The sequence below is a fragment of the Rutidosis leptorrhynchoides genome, chromosome 7, assembly GCF_046630445.1.
Source record: "Rutidosis leptorrhynchoides isolate AG116_Rl617_1_P2 chromosome 7, CSIRO_AGI_Rlap_v1, whole genome shotgun sequence".
In the NCBI taxonomy this organism is placed as follows: domain Eukaryota; kingdom Viridiplantae; phylum Streptophyta; class Magnoliopsida; order Asterales; family Asteraceae; genus Rutidosis; species Rutidosis leptorrhynchoides.
In genome coordinates, this window is record NC_092339.1 from 242,742,182 (window position 1) to 242,769,852 (window position 27,671).

A 27,671-nucleotide genomic window follows, 5' to 3' on the forward strand; every position below is an offset into this window, starting at 1 on the left:
TCCCCCTCAGCTGGTGCAACACCAGAGGCAGTTGATGGGGCAGCTCCACCCTGAGCAGCTAGATACTCAAGCATTGCTGGTGTCAACGCAGCATATGGAGCAGTAGGCTTATCCTTTGGCATCCCCCCTTGTTTTAGAGGCAGGTCGTATGATTTGTCAGCAATCTGCTGGTAAGCTTCACCCAGCTCATTTTCAAAAACAAGGCTCAAAAACCTTGGAAAAGGGATTAGATGTGTTCGCTTGGGTGCAAGCACCATTTCCCTTAACCTTAAGTAAATTTCACTGGCATAATCTATGTTACGGTTGAACAGCAGCCCGTGACCCATCTTCAACTCATAATCTGAGCATTGATCAAAACTGCCAGATTTGTGACTGATACACTGAGTCAGCAACCCAAAGAAATAATACCATAGTGGTGGCATGTGTTTCCTGAGTGGTGTATGAGATACTGGTTGAGAGTAGCCAATGATTTCCAGTACCTCCCATCGAAACTCATCACTTGTAGGTGAATCTACAAATGGACCATTGGGTAATTGAAGAGCTCGTCGGATGGCGTCAACAGTAATGGAACAGGGTAAGTTGTCAGTCACCATGCCATGAATACATGGAACGTTCTATTCGGTGGTGGCCATGGTGGCAGTATACCAAAATCTGGCCAAACAGGCTGGATATAATCGTGAAGGTACACCGATAATGGCTCTTTCCAGAGGGGATTGACAGATATAAGAAGTCAGGTCTTCATAGCCGGTATTGACTTTCGATTTGGGAACAGAAAGGGCATGAGCAGCATTACCTCTTGAAAGGCAAATCGTAGAGTGTTCAGGTGCGTTTGCAGCCCTAACAAGATTGGGGTGAAGGTTGAATAGTGGCGCTTGTTCAATTTGTTCCTCTATAGCCGGTGATGGTTGTTGTTCCGGTTGTGGTTCCACCGGTGCTTGTGGTTGCTGCGATTGTTGTTCCGGTTGCTGGGTCTCAGCAGGTGGTGATTGATGTTGTTGTTGTTCTGCCATTGATGATTGTAGAAAGTGAAGATATGAAGATTTGGGGATTTTTAGAGAGAGGAGTGTGAATTTGAAAACTGAATAACCAAAGGTTATTATGGAAGATAAAACACACTTTTAACCGTTGTGATTGGGTGAAAAAGGCAGGAGATAGAAAGTGACAACTGCTATTAGCAGGCGTGTGGGTAGATGTGACAGACTGGCACACTCGATGGGACACAGACTGATGATTTGACGTATATACGGCTTGAATACTCATACCTTCCATTCAACATTAAATGCAGCAGGTTTTAATTTTTTTTTAAAAAAAATTGAAAACCACAAAATAAGTGTTGTATTAAATACAAGATACTTTGTTACATTTAATATGTCATGAATTTAATTTAAATCATTGGAAGTAAATGAGTTTCAGTTTTAAGGAATCATTTAATTTTGTGAGCTATTTATTATTTCAATTAAACATTTTGAGTAACCAAAATATAAAAGACCTTGTTGTGCTGAGTGTTTTATATGTAGGCAGTAAGGTAACAAAAATTGCTTACTGGTTTGCCCTACATGTTGTAGAGCCAGTACACCAACAAAAATTGTCTTTTATTTAAAGTTCAAGCATACCCAGCTCAGAGATGAGATAGTTAAAACGTTTCTCATCTAAGGGCTTTGTGAATAGATCTGCTAACTGCTGGTCTGTTGAAATAAAATGTAGCTCCACATCTCCTTTTTGAACATGATCCCTTATGAAATGATATCGAACGTCAATGTGCTTTGTTCTTAAATGCATCACAGGATTGTTGGTGATAGCTATTGCACTTGTGTTGTCACAGTAGATTGGAGTCTTTGTAACATGAACACCATAGTCTTTCAGCTGGCTTTGCATCCATAGTACTTGAGCAGTACAACTACCAGCAGAAACGTATTCTGCCTCAGCAGTAGATGTGGACACAGTATTTTGCTTTTTGCTCGTCCAGCTGACTAGCCTACCACCCAGTAACTGGCAACCACCAGTAGTACTTTTTCTGTCTATTTTACACCCTACAAAATCAGCATCTGAATACCCAATTAGCTCAAAATCCTGATCTTTGAGATACCAAAGACCACGTTTAGCAGTAGCTTTTAGATACCTAAATATCCTTTTTACTGCTAGCAAGTGTGACTCTTTAGGATCAGCTTGATATCTGACACACAGACATGTGGCAAACATAATATCTAGTCTGCTGGCTGTGAGATAAAGTAGGGATCCAATCATACCTCTATATTCAGTGATATTGACTGGTTCACAATTGGGATCAGTATCTATTTTAATAGTTGCTGCCATTGGAGTCCCTATATCTTTTAAACAGGTCAGACCAAATTTCTTTAGCACATCTTTGATATATTTATCCTGACTTATAAAAAAGTATTGCAAGTCTCTTTGTAAGCTCATTTCATATGTCTTTGACATAAGTTTTGAAAAATCTTGACAATGTTTCTCATTTTTAGATCCATAAATAATATTATCCACATATATCTGTACCAGCAAGAGATCACTATCACGACCCTACTTTTTCCGTTATCTTTTTCAGTTAATTATTTAATGACCGTTAACTGTTAGTGTGTCACGTCATTTCTATGACCTATATTATTATTTTTGCAATAATATATATATATATATATATATATATATATATATATATATATATATATATATATATATATATTAATTATTATGTGTTATGTGAATATTTGTATTCATATTTTAATTTATACGTTTCTACGTCTCGCGGATTTCCATCCGGCGAATCTTTTCGGTTTTAAAACCAACGGACGCGTTTTTGGGACATTTAAATCCTAAATATTTTAAATATGATATTTTAAGATCATATTATTATATAGTGTATTTATATTTATTTTTCGTCGCGCGTTTGTTATCTTTCCGGATTTTTAATCGCGTAAGCGTGTTTTCGCGTTTCGGGCTTCGTTCGGGCATTCGAGCCATGAGGATATAAACATTTAACAAATTTGGGCCATGGGGCCCACCCCATGACCCCCATTCGGCCGAAGTCCACCAAGGGAGGGGGTAATACTCCCTTGTTTCTCACTTTTGCAATTCATTTTTATTTTTCACAAAATACAATTTTGCTCTCTTTTTCTCTCTTCCCCTTTGCTTGTGCCGTCACCAACCATCACCTACATCACCATCATCATCTAAAATAAAAGCTTGGATCAAGGAGTGATTAGTACCAACGCGTTCCTCTCGTTCTTCTCTACGCGATTACATAAATCGTTTCTTGATTAGGGTATAAACCCTAACCCTAGAATTTTCAATTTTTCATTTATTTACTGTATTTTGATGATTATTTAGTAGTATGATATTTGTGGATTATTGTAATGGTGTTTGTATGCATAGATGTACTCATAATCACATGTTTTCGGTTTGTTAAATTCTGGACAGCAGCTATTTCGTGTATTCTGGGTTTTTGACTGAGATAAATGTTAAAATAAAGTATGTAAATTAGTTCCTCTCATCAAGACATTAATTTTAGACTCCGGATTCATGTCGTTTCGATTCCCGGAGCCCTAGTTATGATCAAATTACTATTTTGTTAAAATTGAAATGTGGATTGACATGAAACATGTTTGGTCCGACTTTGTGACCATCCTTGATGTCTTTAGGGTGTGTTAGTGTGTTAGGACTGATGGTGGGATGAACTTTCATGTTCGGGTCACCTAAATCCAAGCCACGGTTCACCCGTTACGACTAAAACACGGTTTTGAGTAAATTGAAGGTCCAAGTGGTGTCATGGCTGATTACCACGACTTTTGGACTGTTCTTGGTGAGTTCTTGAGTGCATCATTGTTTCGGGTGGTTTGAATAGGCGGAGATGCATATAAGGCTCGCCAGAAATCGACACCCGGGGCTCAAGATACGACCCGATGAACTTTTGAATTAAAACTTATGATTAATTCTAAAACTTATGATAAAAATAATGAATTTCATTATTAATTAATTACTTATGATAAAAGAAGTAATTATTATTATTTAAGACTTATGATATAAATATTTATTATATCATTTAATTATTATTTATGATTTAATTAACCTTTTAATTTAACTTATGATTTATAACACTTTTATTATTAATGGAAAATACTTATGATAAGTATTAAATTTATTTTATAAGAATATTATTATAAGACTTATAATAAAGATTAAATAATTATTTAATTATTATAAGACTTAATTATTATTTAGTTATGATTTAATTATTAAATACTTATGATTTAATAATTATATTTAGAAACTTATGATATGATTAATAATTCATTATTAATTAATAATACTTATGATATGATTTAAAATTTATTATTAATTAATAATATTTATATTATGACTAATATTTAATTAATTAATTAACTACTTATGTTATATTAATTATATCATTTCAACTTATATTAACTTTAATAATTCATTTTATTTAATTAAACTTATGTTATGACATAATTATACACTTTTAACTTTAATAAACATTATAACTTATGTTATTATTATAACTTACACTTTTCAAATTAACGTTGACTATGTTTGACCAAGTTTTACTTTTGAGTTGACTTTCGGTTGACTTTGACTTTCGGTTGACTTTGACTTTCAGTTGACTTTTGTTGACTTTTTATATAAGGAAACTTTCCTAACTTAAAAACTTTCTAAAAATAGAACTTTCTAAATTTGGAAACTTTCCAAAAATAGAAACTTTCCAAAAATAGAAACTTTCCAAAAATAGAAACTTTCCTAAAATAGAAACTTTCCAAAAATGGAAACCTGCTAAAAATAGAAACTTTCTAAAAAATAGAAAGTATGTGTCCGTACGCTGTTCCAGTCAAACCGATGCTTGCCGAGTATTGTTCTATGTCTACTTGCAACATGTACAATAGCTATCATACTAAGACTTGACCTAAGTTAGTTATTTATATCGACCTGCTTTATTTATAGGTCGGCGTTGTGATCATTCCTGATCACTTTACTCTATTTGCTGTTCGCTTGTTTGTGTGGTTTCTTCAGTTGCTTTTAAGGTGAGTTATAGTCTCGTTTTTACATACTTTCCAAAGTATATTTTTGGGATGTGATTACATGCATTTTCATTTACGTTTAGACACAAGTAACAGTTAAATTTAATTATTCATTGTGAGTTGAACAAAAATATTCCCTAGTCTGGTAACTGTAATCATTGGTTTCTACCGGTGAACGCGAATCCTACGGATAGATCTATCGGGTTTGACAACCCCATTACGAGCTAGTCGCGCTAGCAATTTATAATCGGAATGTTTAGTACTTCGTAATTTGTTGTAGATACACTGTCCAAGTGTATATTTTTATTGTGTTTGGCAAGGGTAAATAAAGGGTTAAGTGGTTACCAGGTGGCTCATTGATAATGGAATAATTTTTAATGTTTTCTAACATTTTTAAATCTTGTGGTCTAAAGTTTACTTATTTATTTAAACCTATAATTCACTCAACCTTTGTGTTGACAGTTTACTTGCATGTTTTCACAGGTACTTGAGTTTTGTGATGCTTCCGCTGTGTTTAGAAGAGTCTGCATGCATTTGGGCAGATTTTATGAAACATTTTATGAAACTTAAGCTTGCATTCTATTTTTGGATAATTTAAACTTGTGGGTTTGTTGGCAAGGTTTTGTGTCAACTTTTGGTTTATTACTATGGTTGGTTGTTTAAAACTACATATTTTGGTTTGTTTCCTTTTTGAGAAACTTTTGAGATAAAAGAATGCCACTTTGTTCATTTAATTCATTTAAGTCCGATCAAGCTGTGGGACCAACTGACGGATCCGTTAAGTGTTTTGACGGGGTCGTCACATGTGGTATCAGAGCGTTGGTTGTAGGGAACTAGGCGGTCTTAATGTGGTCAACCCGTGGTTTTTAAGGTGCATTAGAGTCTAGTCTACAGCCCGACCTTTTTGCTATAGCATTAATATGCATTTCATTTCGTATAAGTTATATTATTAGCTTTTATATCTTTTTGGTATGTGGTTTGCGGTTTTGCTGTTTGCAGATGTCGACTTCGAGCGATAACTCCGTTGCTGCTCCTGCTTCACCGTCTCTTGCTAGACGTCGTGCTAATCAACCAGAGATCGATGATCCTATTCATTACTATTTTTCTACCATTACTCATATGAATCGGGCTTATAATGAGGTGACACGTATTAACGCCCTTAGTGATTGTTTGCGCACTTTGCCACATAATGAAGTTATGGACGAGATCTGTGCCGACATGGGTAACTTTATCACTTTCAAACATAGGGTTGAGGATGAGAACCGTAAGCGAGATCGAGAAGTTAAGGCTAAGTTTGAGGCTCTCGAGAGCACTGTTCGTGTGTTGAAGGAAGAGTTGGATGTTGTGAAAGGGAAGTTGCGCAAGTATGAGGATCCTGCCGAGACTCATACTGGACCAGCTTATCACACCCGCTCTAAGCGAATGTGATATGATTATTCATATTGATTATCTATTTCATCAGACTTAATGTCCTTTTTATACATACATTTGGGGTTATGTACGGCGTTTTACCGAGGATTTTATTAAGATTTTGTTATGGGATACTTTTCATTATGTATGGATGGTTATTTTTATGACATCTATTATCATTATCATGTTTTATTTCTGATGTTGTGGCTCTTGGCATGTTATATTATGCGTAATATATGTTCATGTATGTTAGGTGCTATGTATGTTGTATGATGTTATCATAAAATATGTATGCATGTGATGGTTATTTCTATAACAATCATAACTATCATGTTATTACTCATAGTGTTTGTTAACTATTATTTATGATGGTTAATCTTTTCGTGTTTTGATCTATTCCTTTATGACACTAGTATTATTCTTGGTACTAATGATGTGTTATTCTATTTTGAAGATCATGCCTCCAAGAGAGTCCACTGAAGCGCGTATGCAACGCCTGATCAATGAAGGAATTGCTGCTGCTATGGCAGCAAATGCTAATGTTAACGCCAATGTGAACAACAAAGTGGGATGCTCCCACAAAACTTTTATGGCTGGTCGACCCCAAAAATTCAGTGGTACGGAAGGACCAATACGGCTTACTCATTGGTTCAATAAAATCGAATCTATTTTCAGGGTCAGTCGGGTCCGTGAAGAGGAAAAAGTTAGTTTTGCTAGTTGCACTCTCAAGGATAGTGCCTTGACATGGTGGAACAATCTGGTTAGTAGTTTGGGGAACGATGTAGCTTATGGTTTGGCCTGGAATGATTTTAAGGAATGATTGATCACCCAATATAGACCTCGGGGTGAGCTTAAGAAGCTAGAGGTTGAGCTCAAGAATTTGAAAATGCATGGCACCGAGTTAGATGCCTATGAACGAAGGTTTTTCGAGTTAACTTTGCTGTGTCTTTGGGTTTATGCGGATGAGGACCGCAAAATTGAGGCTTACATTGATGGTTTGTCCGAGAAGATTGAACACGGGGTCGAGTCCAGTGAACCCCAGACTATTGAGGCGGCTATGTCTATGGCCCACAAACTTAATGACAAGGTGTTGAGAAGAAGCAAGACTACAGTTGTTGAAAGTAGTGAGGAGGTTGTCAAGAAGGCTGATAATGGGAAACGAAAGTGGGATAACAACCGCAATCAAAACCAGGGTCAGCAGAAGAAACAGGATACCTCAGGTGCTAATAACAGAAATCAGCGTGTGTGTTCTTGTTGCTATAAAACTCATGATGGTTACTGCACAGTTACTTGTAAGAGGTGCTCTAAACAAGGGCACATTGCTAAAGATTGTACAGTGCTTTTTCCGGGGTCTGCTACTCCCGCGACTGGTGGTAATAATAATAATGTTGGTAATAGAGGTGGTAACGGTAACGGTAATGGGAAATAGAATAATGGAGGTAATCCAAGGGTTTGTTATGAGTGTGGGAAGCCGGGGCATTTCCGAGATGCTTGTCCTAACAAGAAGACTGCAGAGACTGCACGCGGCCGAGCGTTCAACATTAATGCTAAGGATGCGGAGGAAGATCCTAAGCTTGTTACGGGTACGTTCTCAGTCAACGATTTACCAGTTTATGTACTGTTTGATTCAGGGGATGATTTAAGTTTCGTGTCGAGTAAATTAAGTCCGAGAATCAAAATGCCGTTAACTCCCTTAGACAATACTTATGTTGTTGAAGTAGCTAATGGTAAAGAACTTACTGCTAAGACTGTACATCATAAATGTAACATTAATCTGGATGGTAGGGATTTTGAGATAAATTTGATACCGATTGAACTTGGTAGTTTTGATATTGTTATTGGAATGGATTGGTTGTCTGCGAACCGTGCTGAGATCGTGTGTTATGATAAGGCTATTCGTATTACTGATGTGATTGGAGAGCCACTGATGGTCTTTGGAGATAAGAAATGCACACAGTTAAACCTTATTAGCTGTATGAAAGTTCGTAAACATCTCCGCAAAGGCTGTCATGCTATTCTTGCTCATGTTGTTGATCCTAGTAGGGAAGTAAAGAACGTTGATGACGTTCACATTGTTAGGGATTTTCCCGAGGTGTTTCCCGATGACTTACCTGGCCTTCCGCCGCAACGCGCGGTAGAATTTCAGATTGATCTTGTTCCCTGCGCTGCTCCTATAGCACGTGCTCCTTATCGTCTTGCGCCTTCCGAACTTCAAGAATTGTCAAGTCAACTCCGTGAGTTGTTAGACAAAGGTTTTATTCATCCTAGTTTGTCCCCTTGGGGAGCTCCCGTTCTGTTTGTTAAGAAGAAAGATGGTTCTTTTCGTTTATGCATTGATTATCGTGAACTGAATAAGCTCACTTTTAAAAATCGTTATCCTCTTTCGAGAATTGATGATCTATTCGATCAACTTCAGGGTTCGTCTGTTTATTCAAAAATTGATCTTCATTCTGGCTATCATCAGTTGCGTGTTAAAGAATCTGATGTTTCAAAAACTGCTTTTCGCACCCGTTACAGTCACTTTGAATTTCTTGTTATGCCATTCGGATTGACAAATGCACCTGCTGTGTTCATGGACCTCATGAACCGTGTGTGTAGACCCTATCTGGATAAGTTCGTTATTGTTTTCATCGACGACATCCTTATCTATTCTAAGAGTGATGAAGAGCACGAAGAACACTTGAGGTTAGTGCTTGATTTGTTAAAGAAAGAAGAGTTGTACGCTAAGTTCTCTAAGTGTGCTTTTTGGTTAAGAGAAGTTCAGTTCCTTGGTCATATTGTTAATAGACAGGGAATACAAGTTGATCCTGCTAAAATTGAGGCGATTGAAAAGTGGGAAACCCCAAAAACTCCTACTCAGATTCGTCAGTTCTTAGGGTTAGCAGGTTACTATCGAAGGTTCATTCAGGATTTCTCTCATATTGCGAAACCTCTGACTGCTTTAACGCATAAGGGGAAGAAGTATGAGTGGAAGGATGAACAAGAGAATGCTTTTCAGATTTTGAAGAAGAAGTTGACTACCGCTCCGATTTTGTCACTACCAGAGGGTAATGACGATTTTGTTATTTATTTTGATGCATCGCGACAAGGCTATGGTTGCATTTTGATGCAATGAAAGAAGGTTATTGCGTATGCGTCACGACAGTTGAAGATTCATGAACAGAACTATACAACTCATGATTTAGAGTTGGGGGCTGTTGTTTTTGCGCTTAAAATTTGGAGACACTATCTTTATGGTGTTAAGAGTACTGTGTACACCGATCACAAGAGTCTTCAACATATCCTTGATCAGAAACAGTTGAACATGAGACAACGAAGATGGATTGAGACGTTGAATGATTATAATTGTGACCTTTTGTATCACCCGGGTAAGGCCAATGTTGTGGCTGATGCATTGAGTCGTAAAGAAAGGACTGAACCTCGCAGGGTTAGGGCCTTGAATATGACAGTTAGATCAAACCTCGCAAGGCAGATTCTTGAGGCACAACAAGAAGCCTTAAAGGAGGAGAATTTCGTGAAGGAGAATGTAGAAAAGGTAGCTAAGAAGTTTGAAGTACGAGCTGATGGTACTAGGTATTTTGCGGGACGTCTTTGGGTTCCGAAATTTGGAGGTCTTCGACAACTTGTTTTGGATGAGGCTCATAAGTCTAGATACTCTATTCATCCTGGTTCAGGAAAGATGTATCAGGATCTTAAGGAGCTGTATTGGTGGCATAATTTGAAAGGTGATGTGGCTACGTATGTAGCTAAGTGTTTGACCTGTGCTAAGGTCAAAGCTGAACATCAAAAACCGTCTGGACTTTTGGTAAAACCAGAAATTCCCGAGTGGAAGTGGGAAGGTATTGAAATGTCCCGTTCTTATTGATTAAAAACGTTCCATATTAATTGATTTCGTTGCAAGGTTTTGACCTCTATATGAGACGTTTTTCAAAGACTGCATTCATTTTTAAAACAAACCATAACCTTTATTTCATAGATAAAGGTTTTAAAAAGCTTTACGTAGATTATCAAATAATGATAATCTAAAATATCCTGTTTACACACGACCATTACATAATGGTTTACAATACAAATATGTTACAACAAAATAAGTTTCTTGAATGCAGTTTTTACACAATATCATACAAGCATGGACTCCAAATCTCGTCCTTATTTAACTATGCGACAGCGGAAGCTCTTAATAATCACCTGAGAATAAACATGCTTAAAACGTCAACAAAAATGTTGGTGAGTTATAGGTTTAACCTATATATATCAAATCATAATAATAGACCACAAGATTTCATATTTCAATACACATCCCATACATAGAGATAAAAATCATTCATATGGTGAACACCTGGTAACCGACATTAACAAGATGCATATATAAGAATATCCCCATCATTCCGGGACACCCTTCGGATATGATATAAATTTCGAAGTACTAAAGCATCCGGTACTTTGGATGGGGCTTGTTGGGCCCGATAGATCTATCTTTAGGATTCGCGTCAATTAGGGTGTCTGTTCCCTAATTCTTAGATTACCAGACTTAATAAAAAGGGGCATATTCGATTTCGATAATTCAACCATAGAATGTAGTTTCACGTACTTGTGTCTATTTTGTAAATCATTTATAAAACCTGCATGTATTCTCATCCCAAAAATATTAGATTTTAAAAGTGGGACTATAACTCACTTTCACAGATTTTTACTTCGTCTGGAAGTAAGACTTGGCCACTGGTTGATTCACGAACCTATAACAATATATACATATATATCAAAGTATGTTCAAAATATATTTACAACACTTTTAATATATTTTGATGTTTTAAGTTTATTAAGTCAGCTGTCCTCGTTAGTAACCTACAACTAGTTGTCCACAGTTAGATGTACAGAAATAAATCGATAAATATTATCTTGAATCAATCCACGACCCAGTGTATACGTATCTCAGTATTGATCACAACTCAAACTATATATATTTTGGAATCAACCTCAACCCTGTATAGCTAACTCCAACATTCACATATAGAGTGTCTATGGTTGTTCCGAAATATATATAGATGTGTCGACATGATAGGTCGAAACATTGTATACGTGTCTATGGTATCTCAAGATTACATAATATACAATACAAGTTGATTAAGTTATGGTTGGAATAGATTTGTTACCAATTTTCACGTAGCTAAAATGAGAAAAATTATCCAATCTTGTTTTACCCATAACTTCTTCATTTTAAATCCGTTTTGAGTGAATCAAATTGCTATGGTTTCATATTGAACTCTATTTTATGAATCTAAACAGAAAAGTATAGGTTTATAGTCGGAAAAATAAGTTACAAGTCGTTTTTCTAAAGGTAGTCATTTCAGTCGAAAGAACGACGTCTAGATGACCATTTTAGAAAACATACTTCCACTTTGAGTTTAACCATAATTTTTGGATATAGTTTCATGTTCATAATAAAAATCATTTTCTCTAAATAACAACTTTTAAATCAAAGTTTATCATAGTTTTTAATTAACTAACCCAAAACAGCCCGCGGTGTTACTACGACGGCGTAAATCCGGTTTTACGGTGTTTTTCGTGTTTCCAGGTTTTAAATCATTAAGTTAGCATATCATATAGATATAGAACATGTGTTTAGTTGATTTTAAAAGTCAAGTTAGAAGGATTAACTTTTTTTTGCGAACAAGTTTAGAATTAACTAAACTATGTTCTAGTGATTACAAGTTTAAACCTTCGAATAAGATAGCTTTATATGTATGAATCGAATGATGTTATGAACATCATTACTACCTTAAGTTCCTTGGATAAACCTAATGGAAAAGAGAAAAATGGATCTAGATTCAATGGATCCTTGGATGGCTCGAAGTTCTTGAAGCAGAATCATGACACGAAAACAAGTTCAAGTAAGATCATCACTTGAAATAAGATTGTTATAGTTATAGAAATTGAACCAAAGTTTGAATATGATTATTACCTTGTATTAGAATGATAACCTACTGTAAGAAACAAAGATTTCTTGAGGTTGGATGAACACCTTACAAGATTGGAAGTGAGCTAGCAAACTTGAAAGTATTCTTGATTTTATGAAACTAGAACTTTTGGAATTTATGAAGAACACTTAGAACTTGAAGATAGAACTTGAGAGAGATCAATTAGATGAAGAAAATTGAAGAATGAAAGTGTTTGTAGGTGTTTTTGGTCGTTGGTGTATGGATTAGATATAAAGGATATGTAATTTTGTTTTCATGTAAATAAGTCATGAATGATTACTCATATTTTTGTAATTTTATGAGATATTTCATGCTAGTTGCCAAATGATGGTTCCCACATGTGTTAGGTGACTCACATTGGCTGCTAAGAGCTGATCATTGGAGTGTATATACCAATAGTACATACATCTAAAAGCTGTGTATTGTACGAGTACGAATACGGGTGCATACGAGTAGAATTGTTGATGAAACTGAACGAGGATGTAATTGTAAGCATTTTTGTTAAGTAGAAGTATTTTGATAAGTGTATTGAAGTCTTTCAAAAGTGTATAAATACATATTAAAACACTACATGTATATACATTTTAACTGAGTCGTTAAGTCATCGTTAGTCGTTACATGTAAGTGTTGTTTTGAAACCTTTAGGTTAACGATCTTGTTAAATGTTGTTAACCCAATGTTTATAATATCAAATGAGATTTTAAATTATTATATTATCATGATATTATCATGTATGAATATCTCTTAATATGATATATATACATTAAATGTCTTTACAACGATAATCGTTACATATATGTCTCGTTTAAAAATCATTAAGTTAGTAGTCTTGTTTTTACATATGTAGTTCATTGTTAATATACATAATGATATGTTTACTTATCATAGTATCATGTTAACTATATATATATCCATATATATGTCATCATATAGTTTTTACAAGTTTTAACGTTCATGAATCACCGGTCAACTTGGGTGGTCAATTGTCTATATGAAACATATTTCAATTAATCAAGTCTTAACAAGTTTGATTACTTAACATGTTGGAAACATTTAATCATGTAAATATCAATCTCAATTAATATATATAAACATGGAAAAGTTCGGGTCACTACAGTACCTACCCGTTAAATAAATTTCGTCCCGAAATTTTAAGCTGTTGAAGGTGTTGACGAATCTTCTGGAAATAGATGCGGGTATTTCTTCTTCATCTGATCTTCACGTTCCCAGGTGAACTCGGGTCCTCTACGAGCATTCCATCGAACCTTAACAATTGGTATCTTGTTTTGCTTAAGTCTTTTAACCTCACGATCCATTATTTCGACGGGTTCTTCGATGAATTGAAGTTTTTCGTTGATTTGGATTTCATCTAACGGAATAGTGAGATCTTCTTTAGCAAAACATTTCTTCAAATTCGAGACGTGGAAAGTGTTATGTACAGCCGCGAGTTGTTGAGGTAACTCAAGTCGGTAAGCTACTGGTCCGACACGATCAATAATCTTGAATGGTCCAATATACCTTGGATTTAATTTCCCTCGTTTACCAAATCGAACAACGCCTTTCCAAGGTGCAACTTTAAGCATGACCATCTCTCCAATTTCAAATTCTATATCTTTTCTTTTAATGTCAGCGTAGCTCTTTTGTCGACTTTGGGCGGTTTTCAACCGTTGTTGAATTTGGATGATCTTCTCGGTAGTTTCTTGTATAATCTCCGGACCCATAATCTGTCTATCCCTCACTTCACTCCAACAAATCGGAGACCTGCACTTTCTACCATAAAGTGCTTCAAACGGCGCCATCTCAATGCTTGAATGGTAGCTGTTGTTGTAGGAAAATTCTGCTAACGGTAGATGTCGATCCCAACTGTTTCCGAAATCAATAACACATGCTCGTAGCATGTCTTCAAGCATTTGTATCGTCCTTTCGCTCTGCCCATCAGTTTGTGGATGATAGGCAGTACTCATGTCTAGACGAGTTCCTAATGCTTGCTGTAATGTCTGCCAGAATCTTGAAATAAATCTGCCATCCCAATCAGAGATAATAGAGATTGGTATTCCATGTCTGGATATGACTTCCTTCAAATATAGTCGTGCTAACTTCTCCATCTTGTCATCTTCTCTTATTGGCAGGAAGTGTGCTGATTTGGTGAGACGATCAACTATTACCCAAATAGTATCAAAACCACTTGCAGTCCTTGGCAATTTAGTGATGAAATCCATGGTAATGTTTTCCCATTTCCATTCTGGGATTTCGGGTTGTTGAAGTAGACCTGATGGTTTCTGATGCTCAGCTTTGACCTTAGAACACGTCAAACATTCTCCTACGTATTTAGCAACATCGGCTTTCATACCCGACCACCAAAAATATTTCCTGAGATCCTTGTACATCTTCCCCGTTCCAGGATGTATTGAGTATCTGGTTTTATGAGCTTCTCTAAGTACCATTTCTCTCATATCTCCAAATTTTGGTACCCAAATCCTTTCAGCCCTATACCGGGTTCCATCTTCCCGAATATTAAGATGCTTCTCCGATCCTTTGGGTATTTCATCCTTTAAATTTCCCTCTTTTAAAACTCCTTGTTGCGCCTCCTTTATTTGAGTAGTAAGGTTATTATGAATCATTATATTCATAGATTTTACTCGAATGGGTTCTCTGTCCTTCCTGCTCAAGGCATCGGCTACCACATTTGCCTTCCCCGGGTGGTAACGAATCTCAAAGTCGTAATCATTCAATAATTCAATCCACCTACGCTGCCTCATATTCAGTTGTTTCTGGTTAAATATGTGTTGAAGACTTTTGTGGTCGGTATATATAATACTTTTGACCCCATATAAGTAGTGCCTCCAAGTCTTTAATGCAAAAACAACCGCGCCTAATTCCAAATCATGTGTCGTATAATTTTGTTCGTGAATCTTCAATTGTCTAGACGCATAAGCAATCACCTTCGTTCGTTGCATTAATACACAACCGAGACCTTGCTTTGATGCATCACAATAAATCACAAAATCATCATTCCCTTCAGGCAATGACAATATAGGTGCCGTAGTTAGCTTTTTCTTCAATAACTGAAACACTTTCTCTTGTTCATCATTCCATTCAAATTTCTTCCCTTTATGTGTTAATGCAGTCAAGGGTTTTGCTATTCTGGAAAAGTCTTGGATGAACCTTCTGTAGTAACCAGCTAGTCCTAAAAACTGGCGTATGTGTTTCGGAGTTTTCGGGGTTTCCCACTTTTCAACAGTTTCTATCTTTGCCGGATCCACCTTAATAGCTTCTTTGTTCACTATGTGACCGAGGAATTGAACTTCTTCCAACCAAAATGCACACTTTGAAAACTTAGCGTACAATTCTTCCTTCCTCAATACTTCTAACACCTTTCTCAAATGTTCACCGTGTTCTTGGTCATTCTTTGAGTAAATAAGTATGTCATCAATGAAAACAATGACAAACTTGTCAAGGTATGGTCCACACACTCGGTTCATAAGGTCCATGAACACAGCTGGTGCATTAGTTAAACCAAACGGCATGACCATAAACTCGTAATGACCGTAACGTGTTCTGAAAGCAGTCTTTGGAATATCATCTTCTTTCACCCGCATTTGATGATACCCGGAACGTAAGTCAATCTTTGAATAAACAGACGAGCCTTGTAGTTGATCAAATAAGTCATCGATTCTCGGTAGTGGGTAGCGGTTCTTGATGGTAAGTTTGTTCAACTCTCGGTAGTCGATACACAACCTGAATGTACCATCTTTCTTCTTGACAAACAAAACAGGAGCTCCCCATGGTGATGTGCTTGGTCGAATGAAACCACGCTCTAAAAGTTCTTGTAATTGGCTTTGCAGTTCTTTCATCTCGCTGGGTGCGAGTCTGTAAGGAGCACGAGCTATTGGTGCAGCTCCTGGTACAAGATCTATTTGAAATTCAACGGATCGATGTGGGGGTAATCCCGGTAATTCTTTCGGAAATACATCGGGAAATTCTTTTGCAATGGGAACATCATTGATGCTCTTTTCTTCAGTTTGTACTTTCTCAACGTGTGCTAGAACAGCATAGCAACATTTTCTTATTAGTTTTTGTGCCTTCAAATTACTAATAAGATGTAGCTTCGTGTTGCCCTTTTCTCCGTACACCATTAAGGGTTTTCCTTTTTCTCGTATAATGCGAATTGCATTTTTGTAACAAACGATCTCCGCTTTCACTTCTTTCAACCAGTCCATACCGATTATCACATCAAAACTCCCTAACTCTACTGGTATCAAATCAATCTTAAATGTTTCGCTAACCAGTTTAATTTCTCGATTCCGACATATATTATCTGCTGAAATTAATTTACCATTTGCTAATTCGAGTAAAAATTTACTATCCAAAGGCGTCAATGGACAACTTAATTTAGCACAAAAATCTCTACTCATATAGCTTCTATCCGCACCCGAATCAAATAAAACGTAAGCAGATTTATTGTCAATAAGAAACGTACCCGTAACAAGCTCCGGGTCTTCCTGTGCCTCTGCCGCATTAATATTGAAAACTCTTCCACGGCCTTGTCCATTCGTGTTCTCCTAGTTTGGGCAATTTCTAATAATGTGGCCCGGTTTTCCACATTTATAACAAACTACATTGGCATAACTTGCTCCGACACTACTTGCTCCGCCATTACTCGTTCCGACACCATTTGTTCCTTTCGTTCTATTAACCCCTGGTCCGTAGACCTCACACTTCGCCGCGCTATGACCATTTCTTTTACACTTGTTGCAAAATTTGGTGCAGAACCCCGAGTGATACTTTTCACACCTTTGGCATAGCTATTCTGATTGTTGTTGTTGTTGCGGTTATTATTGTTGTTGGGATGATTGTTGTAGTTGCTGTTGCTGTTGTTGTTGTTGTTATTGTTGGGCCGTTTGTTGTAGTTGCGATTGATGTTGCGATTGTTGGGATAATTGTTGCAATTATTGTTGTAATTGCTGTTGTTGTTGTATTGGTGATTCTTATCACCGTTTTCCTCCCACTTTCTTTTGACTTGCTTCACATTGGCCTCTTCAGCAGTCTGTTCTTTAATTCTTTCTTCAATCTGGTTCACTAGTTTGTGAGCCATTCTACATGCCTGTTGTATAGAGGCGGGCTCGTGTGAACTTATATCTTCTTGGATTCTTTCCGGTAATCCTTTCACAAATGCGTCGATCTTCTCTTCCTCATCTTCGAATGCTCCCGGACACAATAGGCACAATTCTGTGAATCGTCTTTCGTACGTGGTAATATCAAATTCTTGGGTTCGTAACCCTCTAAGTTCTGTCTTGAGCTTATTGACCTCGGTTCTGGGACGGTACTTCTCGTTCATCAAGTGCTTGAATGCTGACCACGGTAGTGCGTACGCATCGTCTTATCCCACTTGCTCTAGATAGGTATTCCACCATGTTAACGCAGAACCTGTGAAGGTATGCGTAGCGTACTTCACTTTGTCCTCTTCAGTACACTTACTTATGGCAAACACCGATTCGACCTTCTCGGTCCACCGTTTCAATCCGATCGGTCCTTCGGTTCCATCAAATTCCAAAGGTTTGCAGGCAGTGAATTCTTTGTAGGTGCATCCTATACGATTTCCTGTACTGCTAGATCCAAGGTTATTGTTGGTATGTAGCGCAGCCTGTACTGCGGCTATGTTTGAAGCTAGAAAAGTACGGAATTCCTCTTCATTCATATTCACGGTGTGTCGAGTAGTCGGTGACATTTCCTTCAAAATAGTCAAATGGAACAAGTTAATCATACAGAATATTAAGAGTAGTTAATAGTATTTCGTAGCATAATATGAACTCATTTATAAAAGCTTTTTCTTCATATTAGCGTTTTATAAGTTTAAATTCGGGTAGTACCTACCCGTTAAGTTCATACTTAGTAGCTAATATACAATTCAACTACTACAATTCTATATGAAAAACTGATTATAATAATATTTCGCGTTCAAACTTTTATACAATATTTTACAAACTTACAATACCGCTTATTTTACATAAAGCATGAAATATAGCACACAATAACTTTGATACAAGATAGTTGTGAAGATAATTCTAGCTAGTACACAAGTCGTTCAGCAAAGGCAATAAAGACACGTAATTCATACGTCCAGAAACAAGTCATGCATTCTGGTTTTACTAGGACTACTTCCCATCCTTGGTCTTGTGCAACATAACCGTTATGGCCGTTGATAAGACAGCGTGTTGTAACGTCGTCAAAGGGACGAGGGTTACGTAATGTCCAACAGTCCCGTAATAATCTAAAAACCTCATTTCTTACCCTAATTACCGACTCCGTCACTTGTGGAAACGTTTTGTTTAATAGTTGTAGCCCGATGTTCTTGTTCTCACTTTGGTGAGAAGCGAACATTACTAATCCGTAAGCATAACATGCTTCTTTATGTTGCATGCTAGCCGCTTTTTCTAAATCACGAAGTCCAATATTCGGATATATTGAGTCAAAATAATTTCTTAACCCGTTGCGTAAAATAGCATTTGGGTTCCCCGCAATATATGCGTCAAAGTAAACACATCGTAACTTATGGGTTTCCCAATGTGATATCCCCCATCTTTCAAACGAAAGTCTCTTATAAACCAAGACATTCTTGGAACGTTCTTCGAATGTCTTACAAACTGATCTCGCCTTAAATAGTTGTGCCGAGGAATTCTGGCCGACTCTAGACAAGATTTCATCAATCATGTCTCCGGGTAGGTCTCTTAAAATATTGGGTTGTCTATCCATTTTGTGTTTTTAAACTGTAAAATAGACAAGAGTTAGATTCATAAAAAAATACTTATTAATACAAGCAATTTTTACATATATCATAAAGCATAAGAACACTATATTACATATATTACACCACACGAATACAACTATCTTATTCCGACTCGCTCGTTTCTTCTTCTTCGGTTTTGGTTCGTTTTGCCAAGTTTCTAGGGATATATGATGTTCCCCTAATACGAGCCGTCGTTGTCCACATTGGTTTAGAAAAACCTGGTGGTTTAGAGGTTCCCGGGTCATTGTTACAACTTAAGAACTTCGGGGGTTGACGATACATATAAAGTTCATCGGGGTTGGAATTAGATTTCTCTATTTTTATGCCCTTTCCCTTATTATTTTCTTTTGCCTTTTTAAATTCAGTTGGGGTAATTTCTATAACATCATTGGAATTCTCGTCGGAATCCGATTCATCGGAGAATTGGTAATCCTCCCAATATTTTGCTTCCTTGGCGGAAACACCATTGACCATAATTAACCTTGGTCGGTTGGTTGAGGATTCTCTTTTACTTAACCGTTTTATTATTTCCCCCACCGGTTCCGATTCTTCTTCCGGTTCCGATTCTTCATCCGGTTCCGATTCTTCTTCCGGTTCCGACTCTTCTTCCGGTTCCTCTTCGGGAACTTGTGAATCAGTCCATGAATCATTCCAATTTACATTTGACTCTTCATTATTATTAGGTGAGTCAATGGGACTTGTTCTAGAGGTAGACATCTATCACATAATATCAAACACGTTAAGAGATTAATATATCACATAATATTCATATGTTAAAAATATATAGTTTCCAACAAAAATGTTAAGCAATCATTTTTAAAGAAAACACGGTCGAAGTCCAGAATCACTAATGCATCCTAACAAACTCGATAAGACACACTAATGCAAATTTTCTGGTTCTCTAAGACCAACGCTCGGATACCAACTGAAATGTCCCGTTCTTATTGATTAAAAACGTTCCATATTAATTGATTTCGTTGCTAGGTTTTGACCTCTATATGAGACGTTTTTCAAAGACTGCATTCATTTTTAAAACAAACCATAACCTTTATTTCATAGATAAAGGTTTTAAAAAGCTTTACGTAGATTATCAAATAATGATAATCTAAAATATCATGTTTACACACGACCATTACATAATGGTTTACAATACAAATATGTTACAACAAAATAAGTTTCTTGAATGCAGTTTTTACACAATATCATACAAGCATGGACTCCAAATCTTGTCCTTATTTAACTATGCGACAGCGGAAGCTCTTAATAATCACCTGAGAATAAACATGCTTAAAACGTCAACAAAAATGTTGGTGAGTTATAGGTTTAACCTATATATATCAAATCATAATAATAGACCACAAGATTTCATATTTCAATACACATCCCATACATAGAGATAAAAATCATTCATATGGTGAACACCTGGTAACCGACATTAACAAGATGCATATATAAGAATATCCCCATCATTCCGGGACACCCTTCGGATATGATATAAATTTCGAAGTACTAAAGCATCCGGTACTTTGGATGGGGCTTGTTGGGCCCGATAGATCTATCTTTAGGATTCGCGTCAATTAGGGTGTCTGTTCCCTAATTCTTAGATTACCAGACTTAATAAAAAGGGGCATATTCGATTTCGATAATTCAACCATAGAATGTAGTTTCACGTACTTGTGTCTATTTTGTAAATCATTTATAAAACCTGCATGTATTCTCATCCCAAAAATATTAGATTTTAAAAGTGGGACTATAACTCACTTTCACAGATTTTTACTTCGTCGGGAAGTAAGACTTGGCCACTGGTTGATTCACGAACCTATAACAATATATACATATATATCAAAGTATGTTCAAAATATATTTACAACACTTTTAATATATTTTGATGTTTTAAGTTTATTAAGTCAGCTGTCCTCGTTAGTAACCTACAACTAGTTGTCCATAGTTAGATGTACAGAAATAAATCGATAAATATTATCTTGAATCAATCCACGACCCAGTGTATACGTATCTCAGTATTGATCACAACTCAAACTATATATATTTTGGAATCAACCTCAACCCTGTATAGCTAACTCCAACATTCACATATAGAGTGTCTATGGTTGTTCCGAAATATATATAGATGTGTCGACATGATAGGTCGAAACATTGTATACGTGTCTATGGTATCTCAAGATTACATAATATACAATACAAGTTGATTAAGTTATGGTTGGAATAGATTTGTTACCAATTTTCACGTAGCTAAAATGAGAAAAATTATCCAATCTTGTTTTACCCATAACTTCTTCATTTTAAATCCGTTTTGAGTGAATCAAATTGCTATGGTTTAATATTGAACTCTATTTTATGAATCTAAATAGAAAAGTATAGGTTTATAGTCGGAAAAATAAGTTACAAGTCGTTTTTGTAAAGGTAGTCATTTCAGTCGAAAGAACGACGTCTAGATGACCATTTTAGAAAACATACTTCCACTTTGAGTTTAACCATAATTTTTGGATATAGTTTCATGTTCATAATAAAAATCATTTTCTCTAAATATCAACTTTTAAATCAAAGTTTATCATAGTTTTTAATTAACTAACCCAAAACAGCCCGCGGTGTTACTACGACGGCGTAAATCCGGTTTTACGGTGTTTTTCGTGTTTCCAGGTTTTAAATCATTAAGTTAGCATATCATATAGATATAGAACATGTGTTTAGTTGATTTTAAAAGTCAAGTTAGAAGGATTAACTTTTGTTTGCGAACAAATTTAGAATTAACTAAACTATGTTCTAGTGATTACAAGTTTAAACCTTCGAATAAGATAGCTTTATATGTATGAATCGAATGATGTTATGAACATCATTACTACCTTAAGTTCCTTGGATAAACCTACTGGAAAAGAGAAAAATGGATCTAGATTCAATGGATCCTTGGATGGCTCGAAGTTCTTGAAGCAGAATCATGACACGAAAACAAGTTCAAGTAAGATCATCACTTGAAATAAGATTGTTATAGTTATAGAAATTGAACCAAAGTTTGAATATGATTATTACCTTGTATTAGAATGATAACCTACTGTAAGAAACAAAGATTTCTTGAGGTTGGATGAACACCTTACAAGATTGGAAGTGAGCTAGCAAACTTGAAAGTATTCTTGATTTTATGAAACTAGAACTTTTGGAATTTATGAAGAACACTTAGAACTTGAAGATAGAACTTGAGAGAGATCAATTAGATGAAGAAAATTGAAGAATGAAAGTGTTTGTAGGTGTTTTTGGTCGTTGGTGTATGGATTAGATATAAAGGATATGTAATTTTGTTTTCATGTAAATAAGTCATGAATGATTACTCATATTTTTGTAATTTTATGAGATATTTCATGCTAGTTGCCAAATGATGGTTCCCACATGTGTTAGGTGACTCACATGGGCTGCTAAGAGCTGATCATTGGAGTGTATATACCAATAGTACATACATCTAAAAGCTGTGTATTGTACGAGTACGAATACGGGTGCATACGAGTAGAATTGTTGATGAAACTGAACGAGGATGTAATTGTAAGCATTTTTGTTAAGTAGAAGTATTTTGATAAGTGTATTGAAGTCTTTCAAAAGTGTATAAATACATATTAAAACACTACATGTATATACATTTTAACTGAGTCGTTAAGTCATCGTTAGTCGTTACATGTAAGTGTTGTTTTGAAACCTTTAGGTTAACGATCTTGTTAAATGTTGTTAACCCAATGTTTATAATATCAAATGAGATTTTAACTTATTATATTATCATGATATTATCATGTATGAATATCTCTTAATATGATATATATACATTAAATGTCTTTACAACGATAATCGTTACATATATGTCTCGTTTAAAAATCATTAAGTTAGTAGTCTTGTTTTTACATATGTAGTTCATTGTTAATATACTTAATGATATGTTTACTTATCATAGTATCATGTTAACTATATATATATATCCATATATATGTCATCATATAGTTTTTACAAGTTTTAACGTTCATGAATCACCGGTCAACTTGGGTGGTCAATTGTCTATATGAAACATATTTTAATTAATCAAGTCTTAACAAGTTTGATTACTTAACATGTTGGAAACATTTAATCATGTAAATATCAATCTCAATTAATATATATAAACATGGAAAAGTTGGACCGGTGGCTTATCGTTTGAAATTTCCACAAGAACTCAGTGCTGTTCACGTTGTTTTCCATATTTCGAATTTAAAGAAGTGCTTGGCTGAATTTGATCAGACTATTCCTTTGGAGGAACTTCAAGTTGATAAGCAATTGAATTTTATTGAGGAGCCTGTTGAAATCATGGACCGAGAGGTTAAGATTCTTAAACAGAGCAGAATTCCTATTGTTCAGGTTAGATGGAACGCTAGACGCGGTCCCGAGTTCACTTGGGAGCATGAAGACCAGATGAAGCAGAAATACCCGCATTTGTTCTCAGATGCCGAGTCAACCCCTGCGCCTGCTTAAATTGCGAGATGAAATTTCCGTAACGGGAAGGTACTGTCCCGACCCTACTTTTTCCGTTATCTTTTTCAGTTAATTATTTAACGACCGTTAATTGTTAGTGTGCCACGTCATTTCTATGACCTATATTATTATTTTTACAATAATATATATATATATATATATATATATATATATAAATATATATATATATATATATATATATATATATATATATATATATTAATTATTATGTGTTATGTGAATATTTGTATTCATATTTTAATTTATACGTTTCTACGTCTCGTGGATTTCCATCCGGCGAATCTTTTCGGTTTTAAAACCAACGGACCCGTTTTTGGGACATTTAAATCCTAAATATTTTAGATATGATATTTTAAGATCATATTATTATATAGTGTATTTATATTTATTTTTCGTCACGCGTTTGTTATCTTTCCGGATTTTTAATCGCGTAAGCGTGTTTTCGCGTTTCGGGCTTCGTTCGGGAATTCGGGCCATGAGGATATAAACATTTAACAAATTTGGGCCATAGGGCCCACCCCATGACCCCCATTCGGCCGAAGTCCACCAAGGGAGGGGGTAATACTCCCTTGTTTCTCACTTTTGCAATTCATTTTTATTTTTCACAAAATACAATTTTGCTCTCTTTTTCTCTCTTCCCCTTTGCTTGTGCCGTCGCCAACCATCACCTACATCACCATCATCATCTAAAATTAAAGCTTGGATCAAGGAGTGATTAGTACCAACGCGTTCCTCTCGTTCTTCTCTACGCGATTACATAAATCGTTTCTTGATAGGCTATAAACCCTAACCCTAGAATTTTCAATTTTTCATTTATTTAATGTATTTTGATGATTATTTAGTAGTATGATGTTTGTGTATTATTGTAATTGTGTTTGTATGCATAGATGTACTCATAATCACATGTTTTCGGTTTGTTAAATTCTGGACAGCAGCTATTTCGTGTATTCTGGGTTTGTGACTGAGATAAATATTAAAATAAAGTATGTAAATGAGTTCCTCTCATCAAGACATTGATTTTAGACTCCGGATTCATGTCGTTTCGATTCCCGGAGCCCTAGTTATGATCAAATTACTATTTTGTTAAAATTGAAATGTGGATTGACATGAAACAGGTTTGGTCCGACTTTGTGACCATCCTTGATGTCTTTAGGGTGTGTTAGTGTGTTAGGACTGATGGTGGGACGAACTTTCATGTTCGGGTCACCTAAATCCAAGCCACGGTTCACCTGTTACGACTAAAACACGGTTTTGAGTAAATTGAAGGTCCAAGTGGTGTCATGGCTGATTACCACGACTTGTGGACTGTTCTTGGTGAGTTCTTGAGTGCATCATTGTGTTGGGTGGTTTGAATAGGCGGAGATGCATATAAGGCTCGCCAGAAATCGACACCCGGGGCTCAAGATACGACCCGATGAACTTTTGAATTAAAACTTATGATTAATTCTAAAACTTATGATAAAAATAATGAATTTCATTATTAATTAATTACTTATGATAAAAGAAGTAATTATTATTATTTAAGACTTATGATATAAATATTTATTATATCATTTAATTATTATTTATGATTTAATTAACCTTTTAATTTAACTTATGATTTATAACACTTTTATTATTAATGGAAAATACTTATGATAAGTATTAAATTTATTTTATAAGAATATTATTATAAGACTTATAATAAACATTAAATAATTATTTAATTATTATAAGACTTAATTATTATTTAGTTATGATTTAATTATTAAATACTTATGATTTAATAATTATATTTAGAAACTTATGATATGATTAATAATTCATTATTAATTAATAATACTTATGATATGATTTAAAATTTATTATTAATTAATAATATTTATATTATGACTAATATTTAATTAATTAATTAACTACTTATGTTATATTAATTATATCATTTCAACTTATATTAACTTTAATAATTCATTTTATTTAATTAAACTTATGTTATGACATAATTATACACTTTTAACTTTAATAAACATTATAACTTATGTTATTATTATAACTTACACTTTTCAAATTAACGTTGACTATGTTTGACCAAGTTTGACTTTTGAGTTGACTTTTGATTGACTTTGACTTTCAGTTGACTTTTGTTGACTTTCTATATAAGGAAACTTTCCTAACTTAAAAACTTTCTAAAAATAGAACTTTCTAAATTTGGAAACTTTCCAAAAATAGAAACTTTCCAAAAATAGAAACTTTCCTAAAATAGAAACTTTCCAAAAATGGAAACCTGCTAAAAATAGAAACTTTCTAAAAATAGAAAGTATGTGTCCGTACGCTGTTCCAGTCAAACCGATGCTTGCCGAGTATTGTTCTATGTCTACTTGCAACATGTACAATAGATATCATACTAAGACTTGACCTAAGTTAGTTATTTATATCGACCTGCTTTATTTATAGGTCGGCGTTGTGATCATTCCTGATCACTTTACTTTATTTGATGTTCGCTTGTTTGTGTGGTTTCTTCAGTTGCTTTTAAGGTGAGTTATAGTCCCGTTTTTACATACTTTTCAAAGTATATTTTTGGGATGTGATTACATGCATTTTCATTTACGTTTAGACACAAGTAACAGTTAAATTTAATTATTCATTGTGAGTTGGACAAAAATATTCCCTAGTCTGGTAACTGTAATCATTGATTTCTACCGGTGAACGCGAATCCTACGGATAGATCTATCGGGTTTGACAACCCCATTTCGAGCTAGTCGCGCTAGCAATTTATAATCGGAATGTTTAGTACTTCGTAATTTGTTGTAGATACACTGTCCAAGTGTATATTTTTATTGTGTTTGGCAAGGGTAAATAAAGGGTTAAGTGGTTACCAGGTGGCTCATTGATAATGGAATAATGTTTAATGTTTTCTAACATTTTTAAATCTTGTGATCTAAAGTTTACTTATTTATTTAAACCTATAATTCACTCAACCTTTGTGTTGACAGTTTACTTGCATGTTTTCACAGGTACTTGAGTTTTGTGATGCTTCCGCTGTGTTTAGAAGAGTCTGCATGCATTTGGGCAGATTTTATGAAACATTTTATGAAACTTAAGCTTGCATTCTATTTTTGGATAATTTAAACTTGTGGGTTTGTTGGCAAGGTTTTGTGTCAACTTTTGGTTTATTACTATGGTTGGTTGTTTAAAACTACATATTTTGGTTTGTTTCCTTTTTGGGAAACTTTTGAGATAAAAGAATGCAACTTTGTTCATTTAATTCATTTAAGTCCGATCAAGCTGTGGGACCAACTGACGAATCCGTTAAGTGTTTTGACGGGGTCATCACAATCACCATCTGTCTCTTTTGAGAACAGAGTGGTGTCAATTGTTCCAACTTTAAAGCCTATACCAGTGAGATACACATGAAGTGTCTTATACCATGTTCTTGGAGCCTGTTTGAGGCCATAATGAGCTTTGTCTAGCTTGTAGACATGGTCTGGATATTTACTGCTTACAAAACCAGGAGGGTGTTTGACATAAACTTCTTCTTGCAGCTTCCCATTTAGAAATGCAGATTTAACATCCATCTGAAATACCCTAAAGTTCATCTTAGCAGCATACGCCAAGAACAGTCTGATAGCTTCCATCCTAGCCACTGGAGCATAAGTCTCTCCATAATCCAATCCTTTTTCTTGTTTGAAACCTTGAGCTACCAATCTAGCTTTGTTTCTGATCACAATCCCATCTTCATCCATCTTGTTCTTGAAAACCCACTTGGTACCAATGATTTTCTTAGATTCATCCTCAGGTTTAGGTACCAATGTCCAAACATTATTCCAATCAAACTGGGAGATCTCTTCTTGCATAGCTCCTGCCCAGCTTGGATCTTTGATTGCTTCATCAGGACATTTAGGTTCAATGGTAGACACAAAGTTTACATGCATACAAAAATTGCTGGTTGCATGT